Below are 23,097 nucleotides of genomic sequence, written 5' to 3'. Positions count from 1 at the left end.
TCATCATAAACTTGCAGACTGGACCACCAAGTCTAGTGGACCAATGGGTTTATAAGATAAGATCCCAACCAAGTGGTTTAGACGTTGAGCCTTGCATTATAAACACTTTGAAACAAAACTACAGTCCAGAGCGCTTAATGGTTTTTTAGGGGTGATGTGCTATAAAGATATGAGATGGGTGGACATCTTCGACTTGCAGACTGGACCACCAAGTCTGGTAGACCAACGGGTTATGTTTATCAAACTAGAACTAAACCAAGTTGTTTAGACCACAAGGCTTGCATTTTATACATGTTGGAAGAAAGCTGCAGTCAGTGGTGTTTATTTATTTTATTTTTTTGGTGGTGCTTATAAATATATGAGATAGGTGGACATCTTCAACTTTCAGATTGGACCACCAAGTCTGGTAGACCAATGGGTTGTTTTTATCAGATAAGATCCCAACCAAGTGGTTTAGACCCTGAGCCTTGTAGTTTAGACCTGTTTGAAGATAGCTGCAGTCTATGGTGCTTTATTATTTTTATTAATTGCCCCGGATATACGCACCCGAATTATAAAAAAGAGTTAAATCTCGTTAAAAGGGTGTGTTTTTACCTCTGTGAACCCACAGCTAATACCAGAGAAAGAAAAAAGAGAAAAGAAAGCATTCAAATGATGCAACGTATTAAAAGAGAATATTGAACAAATAAGTAGCAAATAAGTAACAAGGTATGAGTCGAGCGCTGAAACTGGTACATACGCGCTAATAGTTTTTTTTTTCACCTCGAAAAACCCATATCTAACACCAGAGACAAAAAAAAAACGAAAAGATTTTTTTAAAAGGTATTAGGTATCAGAAACGTATTATAAACGGTTAAGTAACGAATAAGTAACAGGGTATCAGTTGAGTGAGTAAACGGGTACATACGCGCTAATGGGGTTATTTTCCATGAACAAACCCACAGCTTACATCAGAAACAAGAAAAGAAAGCATTAAAAATATGCAACGTTTAAAAAGTAAATAAGAAACGAATAAGTAACAGGGTATCAGTCGAGCGCTGAAACAGGTTCATACGCGCTAATAGGGTAAGTTTGCTCCTGCAAACCACGAACTAACACCAGAGACAAAGAAATAAAAGATAAGAGAGAATTAAATACATGCAACATATAAAAAGCGAATAAGGAACGAAAAAGAAACAAGATATAAGTCGAGCGCAGTAACTGTACACACGCGTTCATAGTGTAATTTCAACTCTGCGAACCAAGAACCAAACACGAAAATAAAACAGTAAATAGACAAAACGTATCAAAATCGAATAAAGCTCAAATAAGTAGCGAATAAATAACAAGTTTTATTACAGCGCAGAAAGGGGTAGACATGCGCAAATGGGGGTAATTTTAACACTACGAACCACGAACTAAGACCAGAGACAAAGAAATAAAAAAAAAGAAAGCATTTAAAAGATTCAACGTATATAAAGCGAATAATTAACAAGGTACAGTCGAGCGCAGAAACGGTACACTCGCGCAAATAGTGTAATTAAACATCTTTGAACCAAGACCCAACACTAGAAATATAAAAATAACGCAGTAAAATGGTGCAACGTATACAAATCGAATAAGGATCAAATAAGTAGCAAAATGTAATAGGGTATAGTACAGCGCCGAAACGGGTACACATGCTTTAATAGGGTAATTTCACTTCTTCAAACCAAGAACCAACACCAGAGACACTAAAATAAAGCAATACAAAAGTGCAACGTATAAAAATCGCAGAAGCATATAAGTAGCGAATAAGTAACTGGGGAACAGTCGAGCGCAAAAACGGATACCTAAAAGGGTAATTTCACCTCGATAAACCAATAACTATTACCAGAGATAAGAAAATAAATAAAGCCTTAAATGGGGGAAACATATTAAATCGAATAAGTAACGAATAAGGAATAAGGAATAAGGAATAATGAAAAAGTAACGATTAAGAAATAAGGAATAATGAAAAAGTAACGAATAAGGAATAAGTAACGATTATAAAAAATAAGGAATATGTAACGAATAAGGAATAAGTTACGAAAAAGGAATAAGAAATAAGTAACCAACTTGGCGATCATCGATTTGTCATCGTAGCCACACATGTGTATTTGCATAGTAGCTTTAGAACACTAACTTATCATATAAAAAGTATTTAAAAAAATGCACTCCAAGTAAAAAAAGTGAAAGTCCTTAAAAACTGACATACTGTTTCGGTTTTGTTAGAATTTTGTATGTATTTTCTGTTGTATTTAAATGCATTTTCAAACACATTACAAATTACTAGTATTCAGAATGATCAAATGTGTATAACATCATTTATTAACTCAGTTCCTCCTCCTTGTGAATTAATTCTACAATCTTTATAATCTTAAAGTTTAGCTATCCCAGCAGTGATTATTTCTTCTAGTTTTCATAAAATATCCTGATTTTAATACTGACACTTCTAATAGGTCATAAAGTTGTTTTTTCATATTGTTTTATCTTCATGTATATATTGAACGGTGAAGTGTAACACCTGTATCAACACATAACACCTGTATCAACACAATATTTCATGGGTTTCAAATAAAGTGGCGTTAGAAGCAGAAGTTTCATTTTAAATTATACATCAGTAACATCAGACGTCAATGTAGAAAATAATACTTCTCTAAATTGAAACTGTGAATCGTCGAATTTTAGATAGTATCTCTATGCTATTACGGGGGACCTCAATATCGTTCATGACAGAGAGGTTAAAAGCTTTTTGAATAAAGGAACAAAATATTGTTCTCAGTCTAAAATAGATAGGAACAAGTGTCACAAAAGACACCCTATCATCGTTTTGTAAAAAATGGTTACACGGGGAAATTGGTTCTTATTTAAATAAATGTATGAATGTTGTATGAATGTTGTATGAATGTTGTTGTAGATATCACATTTTTAGAATAACTCTGAAATAAATAAAAGAGTACATAATACGCTTATTTCTAGAAAAAGAAATAAAATTCAAGAACTTTCAAAGCGGTTTGTGTTTGTACCGGCTGATAAAGCAGCCAACAATGTGGTGGTGATATGACATAAATACTACACGTTCTAAGAATGAAATTTTGAATTCATCTACATTCAAGTCCGTGCGCTCTACAGAGAGTCATATAGTAAACAAACATATCATAACCACATCACAGCTTAAGGTCTCTTCTGAACATTTAAAGGTCCCCATGTATTGCTTACCTACTCAACATTTGCTGCAACTTATGTAGCCTTCTTCTCTAATAAGAAAGGAAAATGTGCTAGATATACTTATTGGCGGTGTTATGAGATGATTGAAGCTGTTAATTTTTTCCTTGGTAATATTTATGTTCCTTTCGGCAACAAAGTGTATCGACAGGTTGTAGGTATTCCTATAAGCACTAATTACACCCCTTTAATAGCAGACTTGTTCTTGTATTGTTATGAATTACAATTTATGGCCAAACTCAGTAAAGACCCGCATTTAAATTATTAATTCAACAACACTTTCTGTTATCTTGATGATAGTTTTTTCGTTAAATAATCAAGAATTTTGTTAATATACTGCCGAAATTTACCCAGAAGAACTCACTTAAAATGAACAAAAAATAAGCGGTCATAACTGTCCTTTCCTAGATTTAGATATTTCAGGAACCTGATGTTTAGTAGTTGTCGTTTTTTTGTTTGTTTCATAAGTGTTTCTCGTTTCTGGTTTTCACTAGTAATTTTTATGGCCTTTTATAGCTTGCTGTTCGACTTGAGACAAGGCTCCGTGTTGAAGGCCGTACTTTGACATATAATGGTTTACTTTTACAAATTGTAACTTGGCTGGAGAGTTGTCTCATTGGCACTCATATCACACCTTCTTATATCTATTTACACGGGTAACTCCACACTAAATTTTACGACAAAGGGGACAATTTTCGTTCCTTGTTGTTAATTTCCAATTTTTTGGATGGTGATGTTCCTTTGGCACCATCTTACGGTGTTTATATATCCCAACTCGTTCGCTATACCCGAGTCTGTTGTGAAGTTTTGGATTTTAATGAATGTAATCTATGTATTACCGGTAAATTATTAAGTCAGGGATTTCTTTACAACAAATTACTTAAATCCTTTACTAAATTCTTCCATAGATATATATAAAGATTTGGTTTTGACGTTTTGTTGTACCTGTAAAAAACCTTATTTCAAATGGGATAGCACATCCTAATTTTTACAGAGATGTTGTTTACCGTGCCCGGAAGTTTAGAAACGATCCTGATAAACTTATCGATCCTTTAAATAAACTCATTCTAAAAGGTTACCAATTCAATAATGTAATAATATCTTTGATTATTGTTTTATTGGTATTAATATTGATTTTGTTATCAGTAAATTGAAAGCAAACTAAATATAACTCTTATATACATATGCAAATTCAGGGCTATACAATCTGTCGATACCTGTGTCTTAGCATTACACTAGGTCATGGGTTTCTCTGACTGTTTGTGACATCTTAACACTAAATCCATTGGATTTTGGATGTGAACTGATTGACAGTTTATTCTTAGATGCATGCTTTTTTTGTTAGTTGTTTTTGCTTTGAACTTGCTATCTATGTCTGTTTATGTAGTATGGGTTTTGCTCATTGTTAAAGGCCATATGGTGACCAATAGTTGTTATTTTCTGTATCATGTGGCCTCTTGTGAAGAATTTATTCATTGGCAATCATACCACATCTTCTTTTTTATATTAAGAAAAAGGCAAAATCAATCTATTAACCATTCTGACAAAATTTCAAATTAAGAAAAGGAAAAAAATACCAATTTGTCAATAGAAATCTGTTTCAGGCATAGAAAAAAGAACTGTGGCTGAATCAAAACACGACGCATATAATTTGTATTAACGACAGTTTACAAAACACTAACTGGAAAATTTAATACTTAACAACTACAACCCAACCAAACAACTGTTATGTGCAAGTTATTTATGACTTTAAAGAGCTTGCACGATACAGCTGTATATCTTTTCGTTTTAAGTCTCATTGGATTGCTATTGTTTTCCTTTATTTACATATATGGTTTGAATGATTCAAGGCTGCTTGGTCGTAAAAAAAATTAAGTGTTAAAAATTGTAATTTGACACTAATCGTCAGTATGTTCATGTTACTACACTTCCTTGACAATACGAAGATTTGGATATGTTGTTTATGATTGTAAACTATCCTTTACGATAAAACAATTTTATGAATGAAATACAAAAAAACCAGAATAAATAAAAGTCTCGCCAAAAACAACATTCAAAGACTTTACTACCTATATTGATTATGGAAAGCGTACGTGGTGTACATGTACGAATGGTATAGATCTGTCGGTCGTTAATAGTGTAAATACATGTATTGTCCCCGTTTTCATCTAACGATACAAACAATATGTCTGTATTAACGGTTTGTTAAGAAGGAATTGTCCAATCAGGATTGTTTTGTAATCAAAACGATTACAGGTAGAAGGCATACATATAATTGTATTTGCCTTTGTAGCCGTCCTTTTTTTATATTCGCTTTAATATAACAAAGCTAATATAGTGGGAAAATGTCTGTATTAACAGTTTATTAAGAAGGAATTGTCCAATCAAAAACATTACAGGGAGAAGGTATACATATAATTGTATTGGACTTTGTAGCCGTTCTGTTAAGCGTTCACATCAAAATTACATTTTTAAAAAAGATTAATCATCACAAAGCTGAAGGCAAAGACTATTTCTTATATCTGAATTTCAATTTCAAATGACTATTAATAATAGATTTCATTGTCCAGCATAGTTGACGGGCTAGTATATGTTGATTGAGAATGATAGTGCATTATCAACGCAATATCTGATGGTGTCGCTATAAGACAGACTGTAGAAAGGTATTTCTGCCAGAGAACACAGGTTTCTAGAGCTTTTATGACCATCATTTATTATATGGCTTTTTTTTCTCTGTGTTTTATTCTCAGTGTGTCATTACCTTTGGTACGGAGAGGAGCTTTCTTTAGTTTTCTTTTTGTAAATAATCAGTGAATGAAATGTATAGTAGTTTACTAAACAATATATGAAATATTTACTATATGTTGAATATTTAATAATGAATTCGGGCGTCCAGCATATTTGACGGGATAGATAAGCTAGTTAGTTAGATACCATCAATTTAAATGTATTGGCCATTTGAATATCGTTATTTTAAAGCATAACAATTTAAAACTATGGTAAAAAAGAGACGATTCAAAAGGTGTTTAACATACAACTAAATCAATTTCACAGTTTAGCATTACATATTAATTGGGTTTTTTTTCTTCCGCTTACCATAAAAAAAAACAAAATAGGTAGAGAAGTTTTCATTTGTGATATGAATCTATTTGTGACTTTCAAAGTTACTCAATAAGACAGTCACGTCCAGGGCTGTTTCAATCTAAGTGGACTTCAAAACTCCGGTGTAGCAAATGTGTTTTTGAAATAATTCATTTATTAACCGTTGTAAACAGAAATAGCACATGACATACCCTTATAACATGTATAATATTACTTTTAACTTAAATACGGAATTGCATCATCAAATCACGTTCCATTCTTTGTCATCAGGGATAACTCCTATTACTTCCTTTTGTATTTTAAAAGATAAACATATTGGTGAAGAGACAAGTAACATTTTTGGCAAAACATTGTTTTTAACCTTTGCATTAAATGTTTATGAAGATCCTTTTCTTTATTTAAAAAAAAAACAACAAGCCTTCATTGCATACATGTCAATGTAAGATCATTGCTCCCCAACATATCAGAACTAAACGTTATTGTTGTCTCATTTGCAGCTACACAAGTTATTTTGTATTTCAAATACACTACGTACGTCGAAATCGTATGCGCCACTACAAATTTTGTGAAATTCAAATCAACCCAGCCGAGAAATAATCATTATATAAAGGAGTCAACCACTTTACATGAATAAATTTGTAAAATTTAGCAACAATGAGAATTGTACACTGAACTCCTAATCAAATAGTATTCCTGCATTACCTGTGATTAATAACAGTAAAGACAGAAATAAACTTCAATAGTACACAGTTCATTTCTCCCCCCCCCCCCCCCCCCCCCCCCAAAAAAAAAAATGTGTCGAAAATATTTGAATTATGTTAGATGCAAGTTTGTCTTTATTTATTATACAAAAAATCAACCTCAAAAATCAATTCGGTTTGGCCCCAGATGACTTTTGAAATGTTTATATCATTGAAAAAGCTCCAAGTTATCTCCCTTTGTGCAAAAAAGCCAATTTTTGCATTAAAAATTGAAATATCTTTCTTAACTCATCGGTGACCTATATTTTTTTTTTCAAATAAGCTGTACTTAAACTAAACAATTGTAAAATATAAGTAAGCGATTTCTGTAATTTAGTTCTTTTTAATTTCGATATTACCTCTATTTCTCCTATTAGTTCAACAGGAAAAAAATACCTTAACAAAAATGCATGCTTCTTTTGAAGTCAGATTGTGAGCTTAGATGAATGGTGACCCCATTTTTTTATTTTATTTTTCTGTAAACTATATGATAAAGTTCATTTATAGAAAAAAATAGCGAAATCCTTCTTTTTTTTAATGGATTTGTACCCTCGAGCCCCCTTAATACGTAAGTTACACTCAACCCAGAATTATTTCATAAGGTTTTGATTTTTCAAATATATTAATCTTAAGCATCACTAAAGAGACATTTATTGTCAAAATGCGCATCAGGTGTAGTATAACCGGTACTGTTAATGTTATTCATAAAATTTTAATTAATATTGTTTGATCTTTCACAAAATACCTGAAAATTACAAGGTTTCATTTCAGGAAACATATATCAAATATGTTTTAAGTATTTGAACATTTGAATTACGACATACATGTAACTATAAATATTGATATTCTCCATCATATGTCCAATAAGTGTGTAGTTCCCTATTAGTATTCAGATCAACATACTCATTAGATATTTCATTGTAATATTCGTGTAAACTATCATTCATTATTTCATTAACGTACGAAGTGTCTACTAGTATGTTGTGGTGGTTATCTGTATTTGAAATTACACTATCAATATCCTCATATTCCCGATTGGAATTGATACTGTCATGTGATGTACTTCGTTGCTCAAGACTTCTGAAGAGAAAGAAATTGTAGATATTAAGACACGTCTTATATATCAGAAAATAGTTATCAAAGGTACCAGGCTTAAAATTTAATACGCCAGACGCGCGTTTCGTCTACATAAGACTCATCAGTGACGCTCAGATCAATATAGTTAGAAAGAAAAACAAGTACAAATTTGAAGAGCATTGATGACTCAAAATTCCAAAAAGTTGTGCAAATACGGCTACGGTTATCTATGCCTGGGATAAGAAAATCCTTAGTATTTCGAATAATTCATACTTTTAACACTTGCGTAGAATTTGATAGTACTTTGTTATTTCTTGGACGTAATATGTTAAAAGTGTTATTTTTTCTACGCGCTGTTTGATGAGGCGACAGTTTTTTTCTTACTATATGCAGATTCCGAAGCATCGATATGCCAACTACGCTCAGTTTCCCTAAAAAATTGTCGTTTTTGTTTTAAACATATGACTACTGATATGTTTCAATCGCCTTTACTACACTCGTGTTATCCCTTTTCCCGAATGTGACGTACCGAACAAGACGTATCACCAACAACACGACGAGTGCCACATGTGTAAAGGATATGATTACCCGTTTTTGTGGGGTAAACTTGCTGCATGTTTAATTCGAAATTAGATTTGGGGAGAAATTTGCTGTTTAGAATTTTAACATACAAATGATTTCCGAAATATTCCGAAAAATTGAACATTCAGTCTTGGATTTGTTGCTTGAAATTTCGTATTTGGGCGTTTGTATCTTGAAATAATTTTAAAAATTAAAGTTTTTTTGACATGTAAATACCCGTTATCAAACAGTTGTTAAAAATGCAACAAGTTTAAACGCGTATATCATTTGCATAATAAACTGATATTCCAAATAATGTTTATCTTTACAAATGATAGGCAAATGGACTAAGTGTAATTTTTAAATATGTTTATAGAAAGGAAAGGAACAGATTATACTTTTTTGGATTTCGGCCACCGGCCTACAAGTGCTGAAACAGGTTTAGCCTGCATAATTATTAAAAGATAACAGATAAATATGTTTCTATGATTAAATGATTTTGAATAGGTATCTATCTAGTGTATAGCTATAATTCCTTTTCCGGGTTTGGCTTTTTTTAACTTTAAGGCTCTTCACTATTTGTACAAGGTTTTGGATCTTCAAATAACTTACATTGCCGGTTAAATGTTGAAAAATCTGATCGAAAAAGAAATAATTGAGAAAAAAAATGTAATAAAGAATTTATGAGCGTTACTGAATAAATTATCCCTTAACTGTTTCATTAAAATACCGCGAAAGAAATCTTTTCAAAATTTGCATGTTTATTTTTATACATTACGGGGGAGAGCAATTCTTGAAGGTTTCGCTTTTAAGACAAGTTAATATTTAACGTAGAAAACATTGATCATACACCATTTATAACTACTTACAATCTTGCATTGACCTGTTGCATTCTGGTATCATTTACTATCACTACAATAAAACAAAGATAAAGATATTTTTCAATTTATTTTACACGAAATTCAATGACCGTATACTAGAAATTTCACCAAAAACTACGCAAAACATTTGCATGGCAAAATATAATGTATTCATTTTAAAACTAGACGTTCATTTGAGGTAAAAAATAACGCGTTTTTGTTAAAATCAAAGTTATGATTCCTGTTATCATTTACATCAGCAAACGGTTGGAATACATAAAACAGATAAACATTTACCAAATGTATCTTATTTGAAATAAAATAAAACATTAAGCAAAGCAACACAAATAATAATCCCTTACTTCAACGACAGAAAGTCTTTCAGCATTGAGTTGTGACACTACCTAAAACGATTTATAACCGGATTTTCACTTGCTTCAGCAACACAATGGCTGTCACATTAATGCACATTTGAGCAGAACCCATCTTACATTTATGGAGCACCTGAGTTCACACCGCGTTTGCTTAGTCTTTAGTTTTTTATGTGATGTTCATTATTGTTATTTGTCCTTTCCTAGTTTTTATTTTCGTCCATGCTGTTGTCCGTTATTATTTGAATTATGATTTCCAAATGGTATCTTCTTAATCTTTGTTAAAGTAAAGGTCATCAATACATTACTTGTTTGGTTTATCTTTACTGTTTGTCCTCTTCGAACAATCATGACTGTGATCACTGCTAAAAGAGCTACGGCACTACTGATAGCAGTATAAACAACTGTCCAAATAATAACGTTTAGTTCTAAAACAAAATATATGTACATTAAACATTATATGAATGTTGTTGATTGAATAATATTAATTCAAGTGTTTTTTGTTTTACATTTCCATATTTAAAAATGAAGAAGTCAACAACAACGGACTACATGTTTGTACATTTTCCTTTTTTCGTTTGTTTATTGTCACAGACCTGACATATCCACAAATGACGATCTGACTTTAGTATTTCTAGTATAGTGTAGATCCTAGTGTAGACACTTGCTACTGACAGTGACATTGGAATCGTATAAGATCAAGGTTTCCGCTGGCGGTCGCCATTTTCACATTTTGCGAAAAGAAGAATATGGCGATTAAAATTCAATATTTCAATAAACAACTGTCCAAATAATAACGTCGTCTTAATTTTGTAGATTGAATAATAGAAGTTCAAGTTTTCTTTGTTTCTTTTATTTGTTTATTGTCACAGACCTGACATACCTACAAATGACGATCTAACTTTTATTAGTATTTCTAGTATTGACACGATCTTTGTGTAGACACTTGCTACTGAAAGTGACATTGAAATCGTATACGATGACTTTTTATTGACGCACTTGCATTGGTACTACAACATTTTGAATTTTGCTTGTATAGCAGTATAATAACATGTGTAAGTTCTGATCATAAAATTGAAAGGAGAGGATATTGAATGGATATAAATGGTCGAAAAGTTAGCAATAACCATAACTTTCCGTTTTGAATTTTCCTCGGAGTTCAGTATTTTTGTGATTTTACTTTTTTCTAGGTTTTCTTAGAATGCCGGAAGTATTAACCGTGTCCTACATTTCCATGCTTATGTTTTATATCCACTTTTAGAAAAACAATACATCATCTGAAATACGAATTATTGCCTTATCACATTCCTTTATTTTTGTATTTTCAATATTTTCTATTACGAAAACATCATTTGAATGTTTAAACTAACCTGTCATCGCGTGTGTTTCGTTCCCATTTCTTTCCGGCAAGACTTCAACTATTGTGTACTTGTTAAAGTGAACATCAATGACGTCTATTGCATTTTTGACGCAACATCTATACACAGCTATATCAGATGCTGTGAAGTTTTTTATAATCAATATGGCAACAAACCCATTGGCCGTTATATTTTGTTTTTTAATAGTGAGCTTTATAGTGGTAGTTTCCACAAGTCTTTCATACTTATCTTCAGATGTTATGTTGTTGTCATTGTAATACCAAAAAACCATATCAGGTTTCGGATCAGAATAAAACTTTACTTCCAAAAATATGTTGTTCCCGTGATTCATTACTTTCTTTTCAGTGAAAACAGGTCGGCCTTAATGAAAAATAAAAAATACATTTCAAATATATAATTAAGACACACAATGCTAGTAATAAGCTTGACAAATAGTCATGATGGCATGTACCAAAACTGGACTTTTTATTTGATAAGATAAAGACATACAAAAGCGCATAATGGTTTCCTGTCCTTTCACATGTTTCAGGAAGCCCGGAATTATTGGTGTTCTACCCTTTCTTAGCGGCTCATCTTTTGTATTCGAGTAGAAAAACCCTCTAACAAAAAAGGAAAAATTAAAACGGAAAGCCCCTTATCAAAAAGCAAAATCAAAGGGTCAATCACATCAAACAAATGGAAAACAACTGTCATATTCGTGCCAATATTGTTTTATATGCAAAGATCATTATATTTGAATGACTAACTGAAGACCTCGGATTTCATAACAAACTGAAATCCAATATATACCCAGTCTATTTTTTTATATAAAATAAAAAGGGAGAATAAATATCTGGATACCTCAACTTCACAAAAATCCAAATAAAGAACATTAAACATCAGGGTCGTCATGATCTTCGACTAAAAATAGTTATCAAATTCGTACCACTAATACTTCTACTGTATAAAATGGCCGTCAGAAGTTCTGTGAGAGCTATATTCAACCAACGGTATCAATGAGATGTTGAGTATTTAAGAAATTTAGTTTTCTGGAAGATCGATTGTATTGTCTCATTGAACGGACCTTTTTTTACAAAAATGGAAATTGAAGATCCAGTTTTGTTGTTGTAGTTTATAAAATCTTTCTTTGTAACAAACTGACTTAATACAATCTAGAGGTTTAAAAGAGCCTGTATTGATCACCTAGGTCTATATGCATTTCAACAACAGACCCTCTTCAAATTTTTAGACAAATTATGATTAATGACTCAAATCTTTTTTGTTGACCGGTTTTTGTTAATCATTGTTTTCTACTTACAATTTTGATCTATGCAAAAATGAAACAAAATTGTAAAAACTGTCATTCCAATAGTTTGAAATTTAAATAGCACAAAAGATCAACAAGACCGGATCTACGATGAAATAACATGGCAGGTGTCATTTAAAGGAGTTATTGGTCGTTAATGTCGATTTTGAATCTTTTTTGTATTTTAAGCAAAAACAAAAGAAGCTTTAAATTAATTAAGCATTTGAACTTATTTGTAAATCTTTACTTGTGACTATTATTTGCAGAAAATGTAATTGTCATCATTAGTTATTAATTTTGTCATGGCTTAATCCCTATTGATGGTCTTATTTTTAACCTTTTAAAAGAGTTATGTAACATTTTATTTGAGAATACTGAAGTATCAGTTTTTTTGTTTGTTGGATTTATATTTCAGTTCACAGTTAGTAAACCAATGGGTAGTAATAGTGCATCCTTATTGCCCGACTTATTTGAGGACTCATATTAATCAGTATTATACAACACCTTTTCAAAGCCAAAGAAAAACAATCTTGCAAAGTGCTTAAATAATGTTAAATTCACTTTCATTTAATACCACACATTTCGGTGCGTGCTTGCATCTCATATATCTCAGTGAAATTGAAATTAAGACAACACAGAAACTGGAACGTTTGTATCTTGATAGGTGACACGGAATGGCTGAAATTGATACTCCACAAGTTTTACGTTCGCCGTCACTTATCTATTTAACCGATATGATATGTTTGTATATCAACTTACAGAATATTTTTTCCACTCTGAGGTCTTTGAATGCCAGAATAATTGTCTGATCTGTAATTTTTACCGCGTTTATTTTTCTCTCAATTGTGCGCTTTTCAAGATGATGACATTTTGATAGTGTAGATTCGTATGTCGGGTGATGCATGCTTACCCAGTCAATGCCATCAAATACCTAGTTTGAAGTTTTTCATGTTCAAAGCAATTTACACAAGAGTATATTTTAGTGTGATATTAACAACTAGTATGTTACTCTTTTTTTAAACACATACTTACTTCTTACATGTACTGTTGTTTGAGCAAAATATTCTGCTGTTTTATTGAACCAATAACAAGATTAATTTCCAGAATCCTTTAAGGCGCAAAATGGTATAGAAACTACTGAAAATGTGCCAATTACTTGACCAGCCATTTTGTCGATAATGACGTTGTTATAGGTATGAACCCAGATACTTTCAAATATCAAAGCTATATCCGAAGTTGTCTGGCATGTTAGATTGATTGTTGAACACATGTCACAAAAGATATTTCTATTCTCTATTCTAACATCTGGAACTGAAAAATTAAAAACTTAAGTTATCTAATAAAATACATGTCATTTATTAAAAATAAATAATCTATAATATGTAAAGATATTTAGTATCTTTAAAGCACTTACCTATCACATATTATAATAATTTAACTGCTGTATGTAATATTTCTTGTATGCATAATTAAATAGTTAAATATAAAGATATAGATTTATTTCGGTTGTTGTTGGTTGTGTTTATGATATCTTTTCTGAAGAAAAATATTTGTACTGGACTTTGCGTCGTTGACAATTTTTATGTGAATTGTTTATATATATTAGAAGATGTGGTATGAGTGCCAATTAGACAACTCACCATTCAATTCACAATTTGTGAAAAAAACATTATTGGTCAAAGTACGGTCTTCAACACGAATCATTGGCTCACACCAAAGAGTAAGCTATAAAGGGCCCCAAAAATGACTAGTATCAAACCATTCAAATGGGAAAACCAACGGTCTAATCTATATAAAAAAACGAGAAACGAGAAATACTTGTGAACCACATCAGCAAATGATAACTACTGAACATCAGGTTCTTGACTTAGAACAGGTGCAAACAAATGCAGCGGGTTTAAACGTTTTCATAGTTGCCAGCCTTTTCTCTTATCCGAAACAATAGTGAAACATCACAACATATATAGATATAAGAAGATGTGGTATGAGTGCCAATGAGACAACTCTCCATCCAAGTCAAAATTTATAAAAGTAAACCATTATAGGTCACAGTACGGTCTTCAACACACTTGATCAGTGGATTCAATAGAGTTGTTCATGGCAAGAAATGGATCAATAATACGATAATGATTAATATACCGACTTAGACGTATAGTATACATCAGATGCATAAGATTCAGACAGGTTTATATGGTAACGTCTTGTGTGATATATCATTAAAGTGATGTCGTCAATTGATAAGACGTAAATTTTGAAAATGGAAATGACAATTTTGTTTATGATGTTACCAAGCATATTAACGAAATTAGCAATCTTGATTCTAATCAAATGGCAAAATCAAAAGCTCAAACACATCAAACGAATGGATTACAACTGTCATATTCCTGACTTGGTACAGGCATTTTCTTATGTTGAAAATGGTGGATTAAACCTGGTTTTAAAGCTAGATAAACCTCTCACTTGTATGACAGTCGCATAAAATAAGTGCAATTTGAATAAAATGATTTTCTTTGAAAACACGGAAAGTGGCTAATGTGGAATTCCCCCGAAGCAGTCGATCAAAAGTGCCGTGACGAATTTCACACATTGAAGTAATGCAACTGTGATTAATAACAATGTAAATATATACAGTAGACAGATGCGGGATACAATTTTGGTACCTACATTTTTATTTTTTGTGGAGAGGGAAAATCCCAAACAGGGTTAATTTTTCATTGTGTGTGATCTGGGGTAATTAGTTCGGATTAATTATCCCGGTTTCGGTCCGCAGCAGATTTCATAGTGTGAACACGATGTCAGTGTAATTATCACATCAATCAAGAGTTTGAATGGTGGTTGTAAGATAAGAAGTATAGAGACATATCTGTTGATGAGTTGTAATATAAGGATACACAAATAACATGAGAATTGTTGATTGAATTAAAAAATAATATGTTTTACATCATTGATATTTTTTATTTAAAGATAAGCATTGCGTTAAAAGGTGGATTTTGATGAAAACATATGCAGTCTATGTGATAATCTTTACGCCATATAACCCAAATTGGTGTACATTTTTTGCTGTTAGTGTAAATAACGCTTTAAACACACGATGTCAACTTGGTGAACAATTACTCGTCGAGTGCTCGTTGTTGATAGGGCGGTTCTTTAATACACGCTAGGAAATATATCTATAACACGCATTTTTCGCTGTTAGTGTAAATAGCGCTTTAAACAAGCGTATCAACTCGGTAAACAATTTCTCATCGAGTGCTCGTTGTTGATCGGACGGTACTTTAGTATTCGCTAGGAAATATATCTATTACACGCAGCCATACGTATCTTACATTCTGTGGTGTGTTGTTCAACTGACGAAACACCATCTATATAAGTATCTGGAACAAAGAATTAATAGTTCATTACCTATTATAAGTTCTAATTTGGTTTAAAAAACAAATATCTAAGCAATATAATTTAATGAACATTTTAAAAACTATTACAGAGGAAAACCATATCAAACAACAGTATTTGGTAATCGTTATGAAAACACATTTACTGTTTACAAAGACATAAGTTCAACTATTCATTGAGGGTTACCATAGAATGCAACAAATTTATGTTATTTGGAAACATTTCCTTGCCAACTATAATGGGGAAAGTCGATTTTGAAACTTGATAAATTACAGTCTTGCAGACGAAAATAATTTTTCTGACGGTACGGATGTGACAGAATGGCTAAGACATGTTTAGTTTAAAGTGTTAGCCTATGTATAGCCTACGTATTTTCGGTTGCATTTTAAATGGCAATTGAGCACATTCGAAACAAAATGTATTTTATATACTAGTTAATTAATTAATGGTGCCTATTTAATTTTCCTAAAGAGGCACTCAAGAAGATCAATTTTATATGAAGAAGACAGCAATATTCTAACAGGAAACTGATTAGTCGAGTATCGTTTTGGTATTCTTTACGCGGTACTACCGAGCGAATACTCGAGCAATCGCTGACATCTCTACTTTAAACTGTTGCTTTTTTCTAAATTGGATGAGTTGCCTTAACTCAATAAGGAAAAGCATATTATTGTTTGGGATTACAAACTTTAAATAAACTGCATTCAATATGATTGTTTAAGGCTTACCAATACAATTCAATAATATGTTTTAAGATTAAATATATTAATCACAATAGCATATGATATATAATCGAAATTGCTATCCTCAACAATTGAACCTTTTTAGATTAGGAGCGAATGACTTCATAAAGTTATAAAGTTGCTATTCTTTTAAAACCCAGGTTCAATTCATCACATTTTCTTTCGACAAATGTCTGTACCCAGGTAGGAATATGACCGTAGTTTTCCATACGTTTCGTTGATTGATAAATTTTTATAATGATTTTGTCAGTTTTTTATGGACTTGGAGTCCTTCAAAAACGTTTGCGTCCTGTTGGTTTCTTCTATTTCTATATGTTTTTACAAAACTTTTACAGAAGATGTTTTTAATTTTTAATTTGTTCAGCACCAATTTGTCAGTATTTATTTATTATGTTTAAGAAATCTCAAAGCCAAATATTTGAAAGCCAATGATGTATAAGAACCGAAACAGGTAAAGAGCTATATGACCAAAAAGAACCTAAAAATTATAAACAAATCCAAAATAGCTCCATTTTGCCTGACAGAGTTTGAACCTTAGTTTCTTTAAATTTCTAAATTGAAAATGGGACACATTCACATATGTAAATACCACAAAGATCATCTGATTTTTAAATACCGACAAACGCCTATTCCAGATATTTTGACTGGATATATATTCGCATCGTGGACGATGTATGCATAGCACTAGTTGCTTAAATTGTCGATGCATGTGATCTCGCTCTTTTTAGAACCCTCTTGGTTTTTCAATTTAATTTGTTTGTAATAAATTTATGACATTTGAACATCGGCCAGATATGCACTGTAATTGTCGTAATTAAAAATTAATAGGCTGACATAAAAATGAGCATCATTCGAACGAATAATAGAAAAAATTGTAATGAATAAGCGTAAGCATTCATCAATCTTAATAATAAATAGAGTAATATTTACTCTCAATGTCTAATGATCTGAAATTATGCTTAGCGAATGTTTAAAGCAATATACCTGCTATTTTCATTACGATCTTGAACTTCACTGCCGTGTTGTTGTTAATGGTATCACATTGATAAGTTCCTTCGTTATCTTTTGTGAAGTTATGTAGCTTTAAAATGTATTCACCGGCTGTAAAATTGCCAGATATCTTTATTCTACTTGAATGAGGGATGTCAATGTTAACTTTGTTGTTAATGGCATAGGTAGAGAGTTGTTGCGGCCCTCTCCATATTATAGCATCTGTGGTTTTCTTGAATGGACAGTTTAATTCTGCTGTTGAGCCTAGTGTCACATATAGCTCAATAGAAACTCCTAAACCTTAAAAAATAGAACACTTACTTTTTTCATAATTTAAAATTGCTTTAATATTTTGGATGCAGCACTTGTATGCAAACTCCTGTAGGGGGTTTACGTTTCTACCTGTTTTGGTACTTCATGACACCTTGTAGGAGTCATGACAAAACAAACATACCATCTACCAATGTAGTAGCTTATAATTGTAAAATTATCCCAACATATTTTTAAATCCCTACACTAACCAACTGTGATTTCTTTTATCATGATTGGTAGATATTTAAAAAAAAAAAAAAATAACATGAAACAAATTGTGAAATTTTGTCCGAAGAATGTATGAAATATATTTATCACTGTTCATACATATCAGGGTTTTGTATAGGTGGGTGCGCGAAAACTTCTTAAATCAAAACATGTCTTAAATAAAACAAAATGATAGGATCCTTAGGGCAATTCAAAAGCATACATTCTGCAATCGCTTAGCAATGATATTACTACGTTCAGTGTAGTTATATATTTTGTTTACAGAAAAGCAAAGCAAATTCAAAAGAAAAGAAAAGTATTGAATAAATGATATTGATATAATCTTGAAAATTACCGTTCTGTAACTATAAATTTTACTATATAGATGATGTTCTCTCACTAAATAATTCAAACATAAGTGACTATGTTGAACGTATGTATCTCATCAAAATTAAAATAAAAGTTACCACATATACAGTTTAGTCGGTATCATAACTTGCCTTGCGTCTCGACATTGATAATGAGATCTAAAATGTCCAACAAAGGGGTTTATGTCAGCTTTCCAATTGTGAATTCTCCGTTTTTTATGTGCCAGAATTCAAGCAGCGACTGCAAATATGGAGTATATATCTTTCAGTTGATCCGATATTCCTGACCTTTTTAGTCCTATCATGATTTTCATGATAGAGGGTTGTAGGGAACAGTGCATGTATTGAACAAAAGATTTCCAATTGGTCAAGTTGAGGACATTCTTTTAAACGTTTTACGAACGCCATCATGAGTTGGTTGACTGTCATAGGATATTTGTGTCCGAAATTGCATAAGTTATGTTTCAACAGACCTTTCTACAATCCTGTTCTTCTTTCGCCGATTGTGATATCACTGAATGAAATGTGTCCAACTAATTAGTATTAACAATGAGCAACACGATAGTTGCCACTAGTGGAGCAGGATGTGCTCACCTGAAATTAAACCCACTTTTGAAGGTTTGGTTCGTGTTTCGTATGACTTATTTGTTTCTCTGTGAGGCGTTTTGAGGTCTTATTGACAAGCAGTTGGCAGCTTATCTCGAGTTTTCAATGTTGCTTTGGATTCTTCTGACTCAATTTTAATATAACGCTGCTGCATGTATTAACGTGTTATTTTACTTTTTATAAAATAATGACTATAATTTCTGTATTCAACCATAATAAAGATATAAGGAAAATGTTTCAATTTTAAATGTAACCTTTGGTGCGTAAATTATAATCAGGAAAATCCGAAAGAACGAAACATAACAATAAGAATAAAACTTTCATTTCAATTTTCTTTTAAATAGGTATACAACCTGTTGTTTTATTATTATGTTTTAAATAAGTGTAAATTAATAAAAATGAAAATAATCGTCCACTCACCAGCAAGAAAGGCAGAATAAATGTACAATATAATTTCTTGATTCCACATGTTGCAAATATCTGAAAATACGGATATCATATCTCTATTGGTTATGATATATAGTGTTTTTGTATACAAATTTTCAATTAATTATGATCATTACCTATAATATTAATTATATGTTTACTTAATGTGGAAGCTTTCAAAATAATTCATTGTCAACCACTGCTAATGGTTTTAGATGAAAGGACCATTTAATAATGATGATGTAAGAATTACCGATGAAATCAAATTAAAAAGTAAATAAAATCGTATTTGAAAGAAGGCACATTTACATTTTAGGATGCTATTTTTTAATGTTGGAAAATTATAATTTTACCATGCATTTTTCTAAATCGGTAGGTAATCTCTTCATGTAAAAATCTTTTATTCAGTTTATTTGACTTATATTCAAATAAGTAAATATTATTATTGACAACAATGCAGTATACATTATGTCTCCATTTCGAAAATTTTACGATCGTCGTCATGATTTGCCTGACTGTTATTTAACATCTGTTTCATAGAGTGTTCTTGATATCATACACTAGTCTCTGTCACACTAAAGTTCCCCTTTTTCCAGTGACACCGAGTGACCGAGTTCAACTTATCTGTGAAATTTAACTTGCCAAGATTATCAAGACGATTCAAACAATAGAACAGAAATTATGACTTTTCCGGAGCACTTATGTTCACCACAGGTTTTATGGGTTTTTCCCAGTAGTTTTTTTCTGAACTTCAACATTTGTGTGTCATTTTTGTTGGTTTTTTAATTCCGTTTTTTTTTCTCCAAGTGTTTTTTTTTTTTTTTTCACTTCTGTTTTTTTTTTCTTTTCTTTTATTATTAGGGTACCTTTTCCTTCCTATTTTCCACTTGCACTTTTCTTTTGTAATATTGCTTGGAAAGTATTTTAAAATCAGGAGGGTCTTGGTCCCTTACCGTAATTTGCTATAGATATTGTAAATGATTTTATGGGACATATATAATGTTACAAAAGGTGGAGTGATTCAAAATTGAAAACCATTGGTCTGATCATGGTCAAACATCAAACGAAAAATAAATACGACAGACAGCAACAATGAGACTATTGAATTTTACACATACTATAAAACCAACTTATTTTTGCGAACGGTTTATTTACTCGACTTCCGCGAGTAAGAAAATAATGCGAATTTGTTCAACTTTTGTGTCTTGTCCTATATAAATAATTCACCAATTTTCGAAAATTGATTAACAAGATGGCTAGAAAGGGTCAAACTTAAACAAAACAGTAAAAAATGGTTAACAGCGCAGTATTTTGGCATTTCAATTACGGCAAACGTAAAGTTTCAACGGTATAATTGTGTTGGAATAATTACAGATAGCATACCTTATTTGTAACATCATGCAAAATAACGACATGTGTAACAATTATCACAGCTTAAATAATTGGTTGCAAGCACATGTCATTCAATTTTATGGAAAAAGTTCATGAGTTCAAAATTATTAAAACTGTCCGATGAAAATATGAATTATTCATTCTCACCGATTTGATATGATGTCTATAAAGTCCTTCTATTGCGAAAATATATCAGAATTTATTCTAACTTTGAATAAAGTACAAATACCCAATTCATGACAGTTGTATTTCCCTATTGTATTGTGCACAATATAGAATATTGTCGTTGGAGATTTATCGGAAATTCCCCCAAAAAAATCACAAATAAATCACTTGAATTCTTGATAACAGGATATTATATAACAAATTAGATATTTAAGTACAAAATGTAATTTCCTAATTAGCGACTCATGATGATATTAGTCCATTTGGGATTAAAAGAGTAAATTCTTTACCAGAAAAGGTATCGTGCTTCTCTGGAGCAAACAAAGCAAATACTTTTTTTTCGATTTTGTGCTTTTCGAACAAAATGCAAACCATCTGTGAAAGAAGAAACCCTTTTGAAAATAATTTATCAGGAAAAATTACATGACATGACATGTCAAATAGCTTGAAATCATTAATGGAGTTGGAATTTGAAATGAAAGGTTTAAAATCCAGCGGAGCAGAACTAAACGTAAACTCGGTCTGAAATACATCATAGTAGACTCAAATGTAAACTAAAATAAGCTCAATAAGTGAAAGCGTTTGGAAAAAGGTCCGTTTAGCTGTTATATTTACGAAATTTTCAAAGTCCAAAGCCGTAATTTCGGCAAAAATCAACGGAGCGGAACCAAACGTAAACTCGATCTGTAATTCATCATAGAAGACTCACATACTCAATATCAGTTCAATCTGTGAAAGCGTCTAGAAAAAAAAGTCCGTACAATTGTTCGTTGCGGAATGACGGAATGACGGAAAAGGGTAAAACTATATGGTCCCGACACTTAGTCGTCGTGGCCATATAGTTTTACCCTTGTATGGACGATAGTTTTCTCATTGAGGGTTGTTTTTGCACCTGACAGGAACACTAAACGATGAAATGGTGTCAACTTGTGCTGATCGTGAAAAAGAATAAGATTGAAGTAATTTTGAGTGTTTGAACGTCCAGTTTATACACGCTGTGTTATCAAAGCTTGTTGTTGCAAATATGCATATCATACCTAAAGTGATGGCATTTAACTCGGCTTAAACTAATAGGAACCCTTAAGCTATCGTAAAAGCAGAAACACTCTTTTAACACAAAGATATCTGGTTTGATTGCAGCGAACCAAATATCTACAAATAACACATGGACAAAAATACATATATAGCGTGTACATCATTTGCATATTTATGTAAAATGTGACATATTTTACTTTTTCTTTGTCAGGTGGTGTATGTAGATTTCTTTGAAAGCTGTCTTGTTGGGTTGAATAAAACTTTAATGACTGGGTATGCGGGGAAAAGTTGGTTTCTCAGAGACAACAAACTTGATATTTCCCTCATAACCAGCTAATAAGTGTATAATATTCAAATTCGATGCTGCATTATGGTCTAAAAAATTGAAGTAGTTTTTGGCGCATCTCGTTCGTCTATATATAGGGTTCATCATTGGCGCTCGAAGCAAAATAGTTGGAAATTCAAATCGAAAACGAAGTTTGAGTGCATAAAAAAATCAAATGTTTCGCAAAGTTGTGCCGAAACCTTTACAAAATGCTTTCATAGATACAAAGATTTGGTTTGGAAGTTTGACTGTACTTATTTAAATCTTATTACAATACGTATTCTAATTATGACGGTTACGTTTTTAAAGAGGTCCTAATTAAAGACACGATTCAAAAACAAATATTGGTCTTTTTCATAAACTCTTTCTTTGAAATTATCAATCAACACTCTAGTAATATATTTGAATGTTGCGTTTATCGGTACTAAATGAAAATTTACCTTTATATATTGTGTGCGTCCAAAGTGCGTTTCCGGTTTAAACTCAACAGGAAAGCTCAAACATAAAAATTGAAAAGCCAGGGCTTTAGAGGAGAAGG

At 31.7% G+C, this 23,097-nt stretch overlaps 1 long non-coding RNA gene across 4 annotated transcripts in view; it reads right to left on the bottom strand.

Annotated features, from left to right (window-relative positions):
- Positions 1-7,100: 7,100 nt before the first annotated feature.
- Positions 7,101-23,097, bottom strand: part of LOC127710688 (uncharacterized) — a 38,042-nt gene continuing 22,045 nt past the window's right edge. The window contains exons 1-8 of one of the 4 annotated variants that reach the window (XR_007986280.1): positions 21,182-21,728; positions 19,637-19,696; positions 17,718-18,023; positions 15,927-15,974; positions 13,633-13,911; positions 10,245-11,675; positions 9,575-9,617; positions 7,101-8,147 (exon numbers count right to left, since the gene is read on the bottom strand). This is a non-coding gene — a long non-coding RNA (uncharacterized LOC127710688). The other 3 variants (XR_007986278.1, XR_007986279.1, XR_007986277.1) reach the window with 3 other exon arrangements.

Source organism: Mytilus californianus, unplaced genomic scaffold, assembly GCF_021869535.1.
Source record: "Mytilus californianus isolate M0D057914Y unplaced genomic scaffold, xbMytCali1.0.p SCAF_8, whole genome shotgun sequence".
Taxonomy (NCBI): Eukaryota; Metazoa; Mollusca; class Bivalvia; order Mytilida; family Mytilidae; genus Mytilus; species Mytilus californianus.
This window is presented reverse-complemented; position numbering and strand designations above follow the sequence as displayed.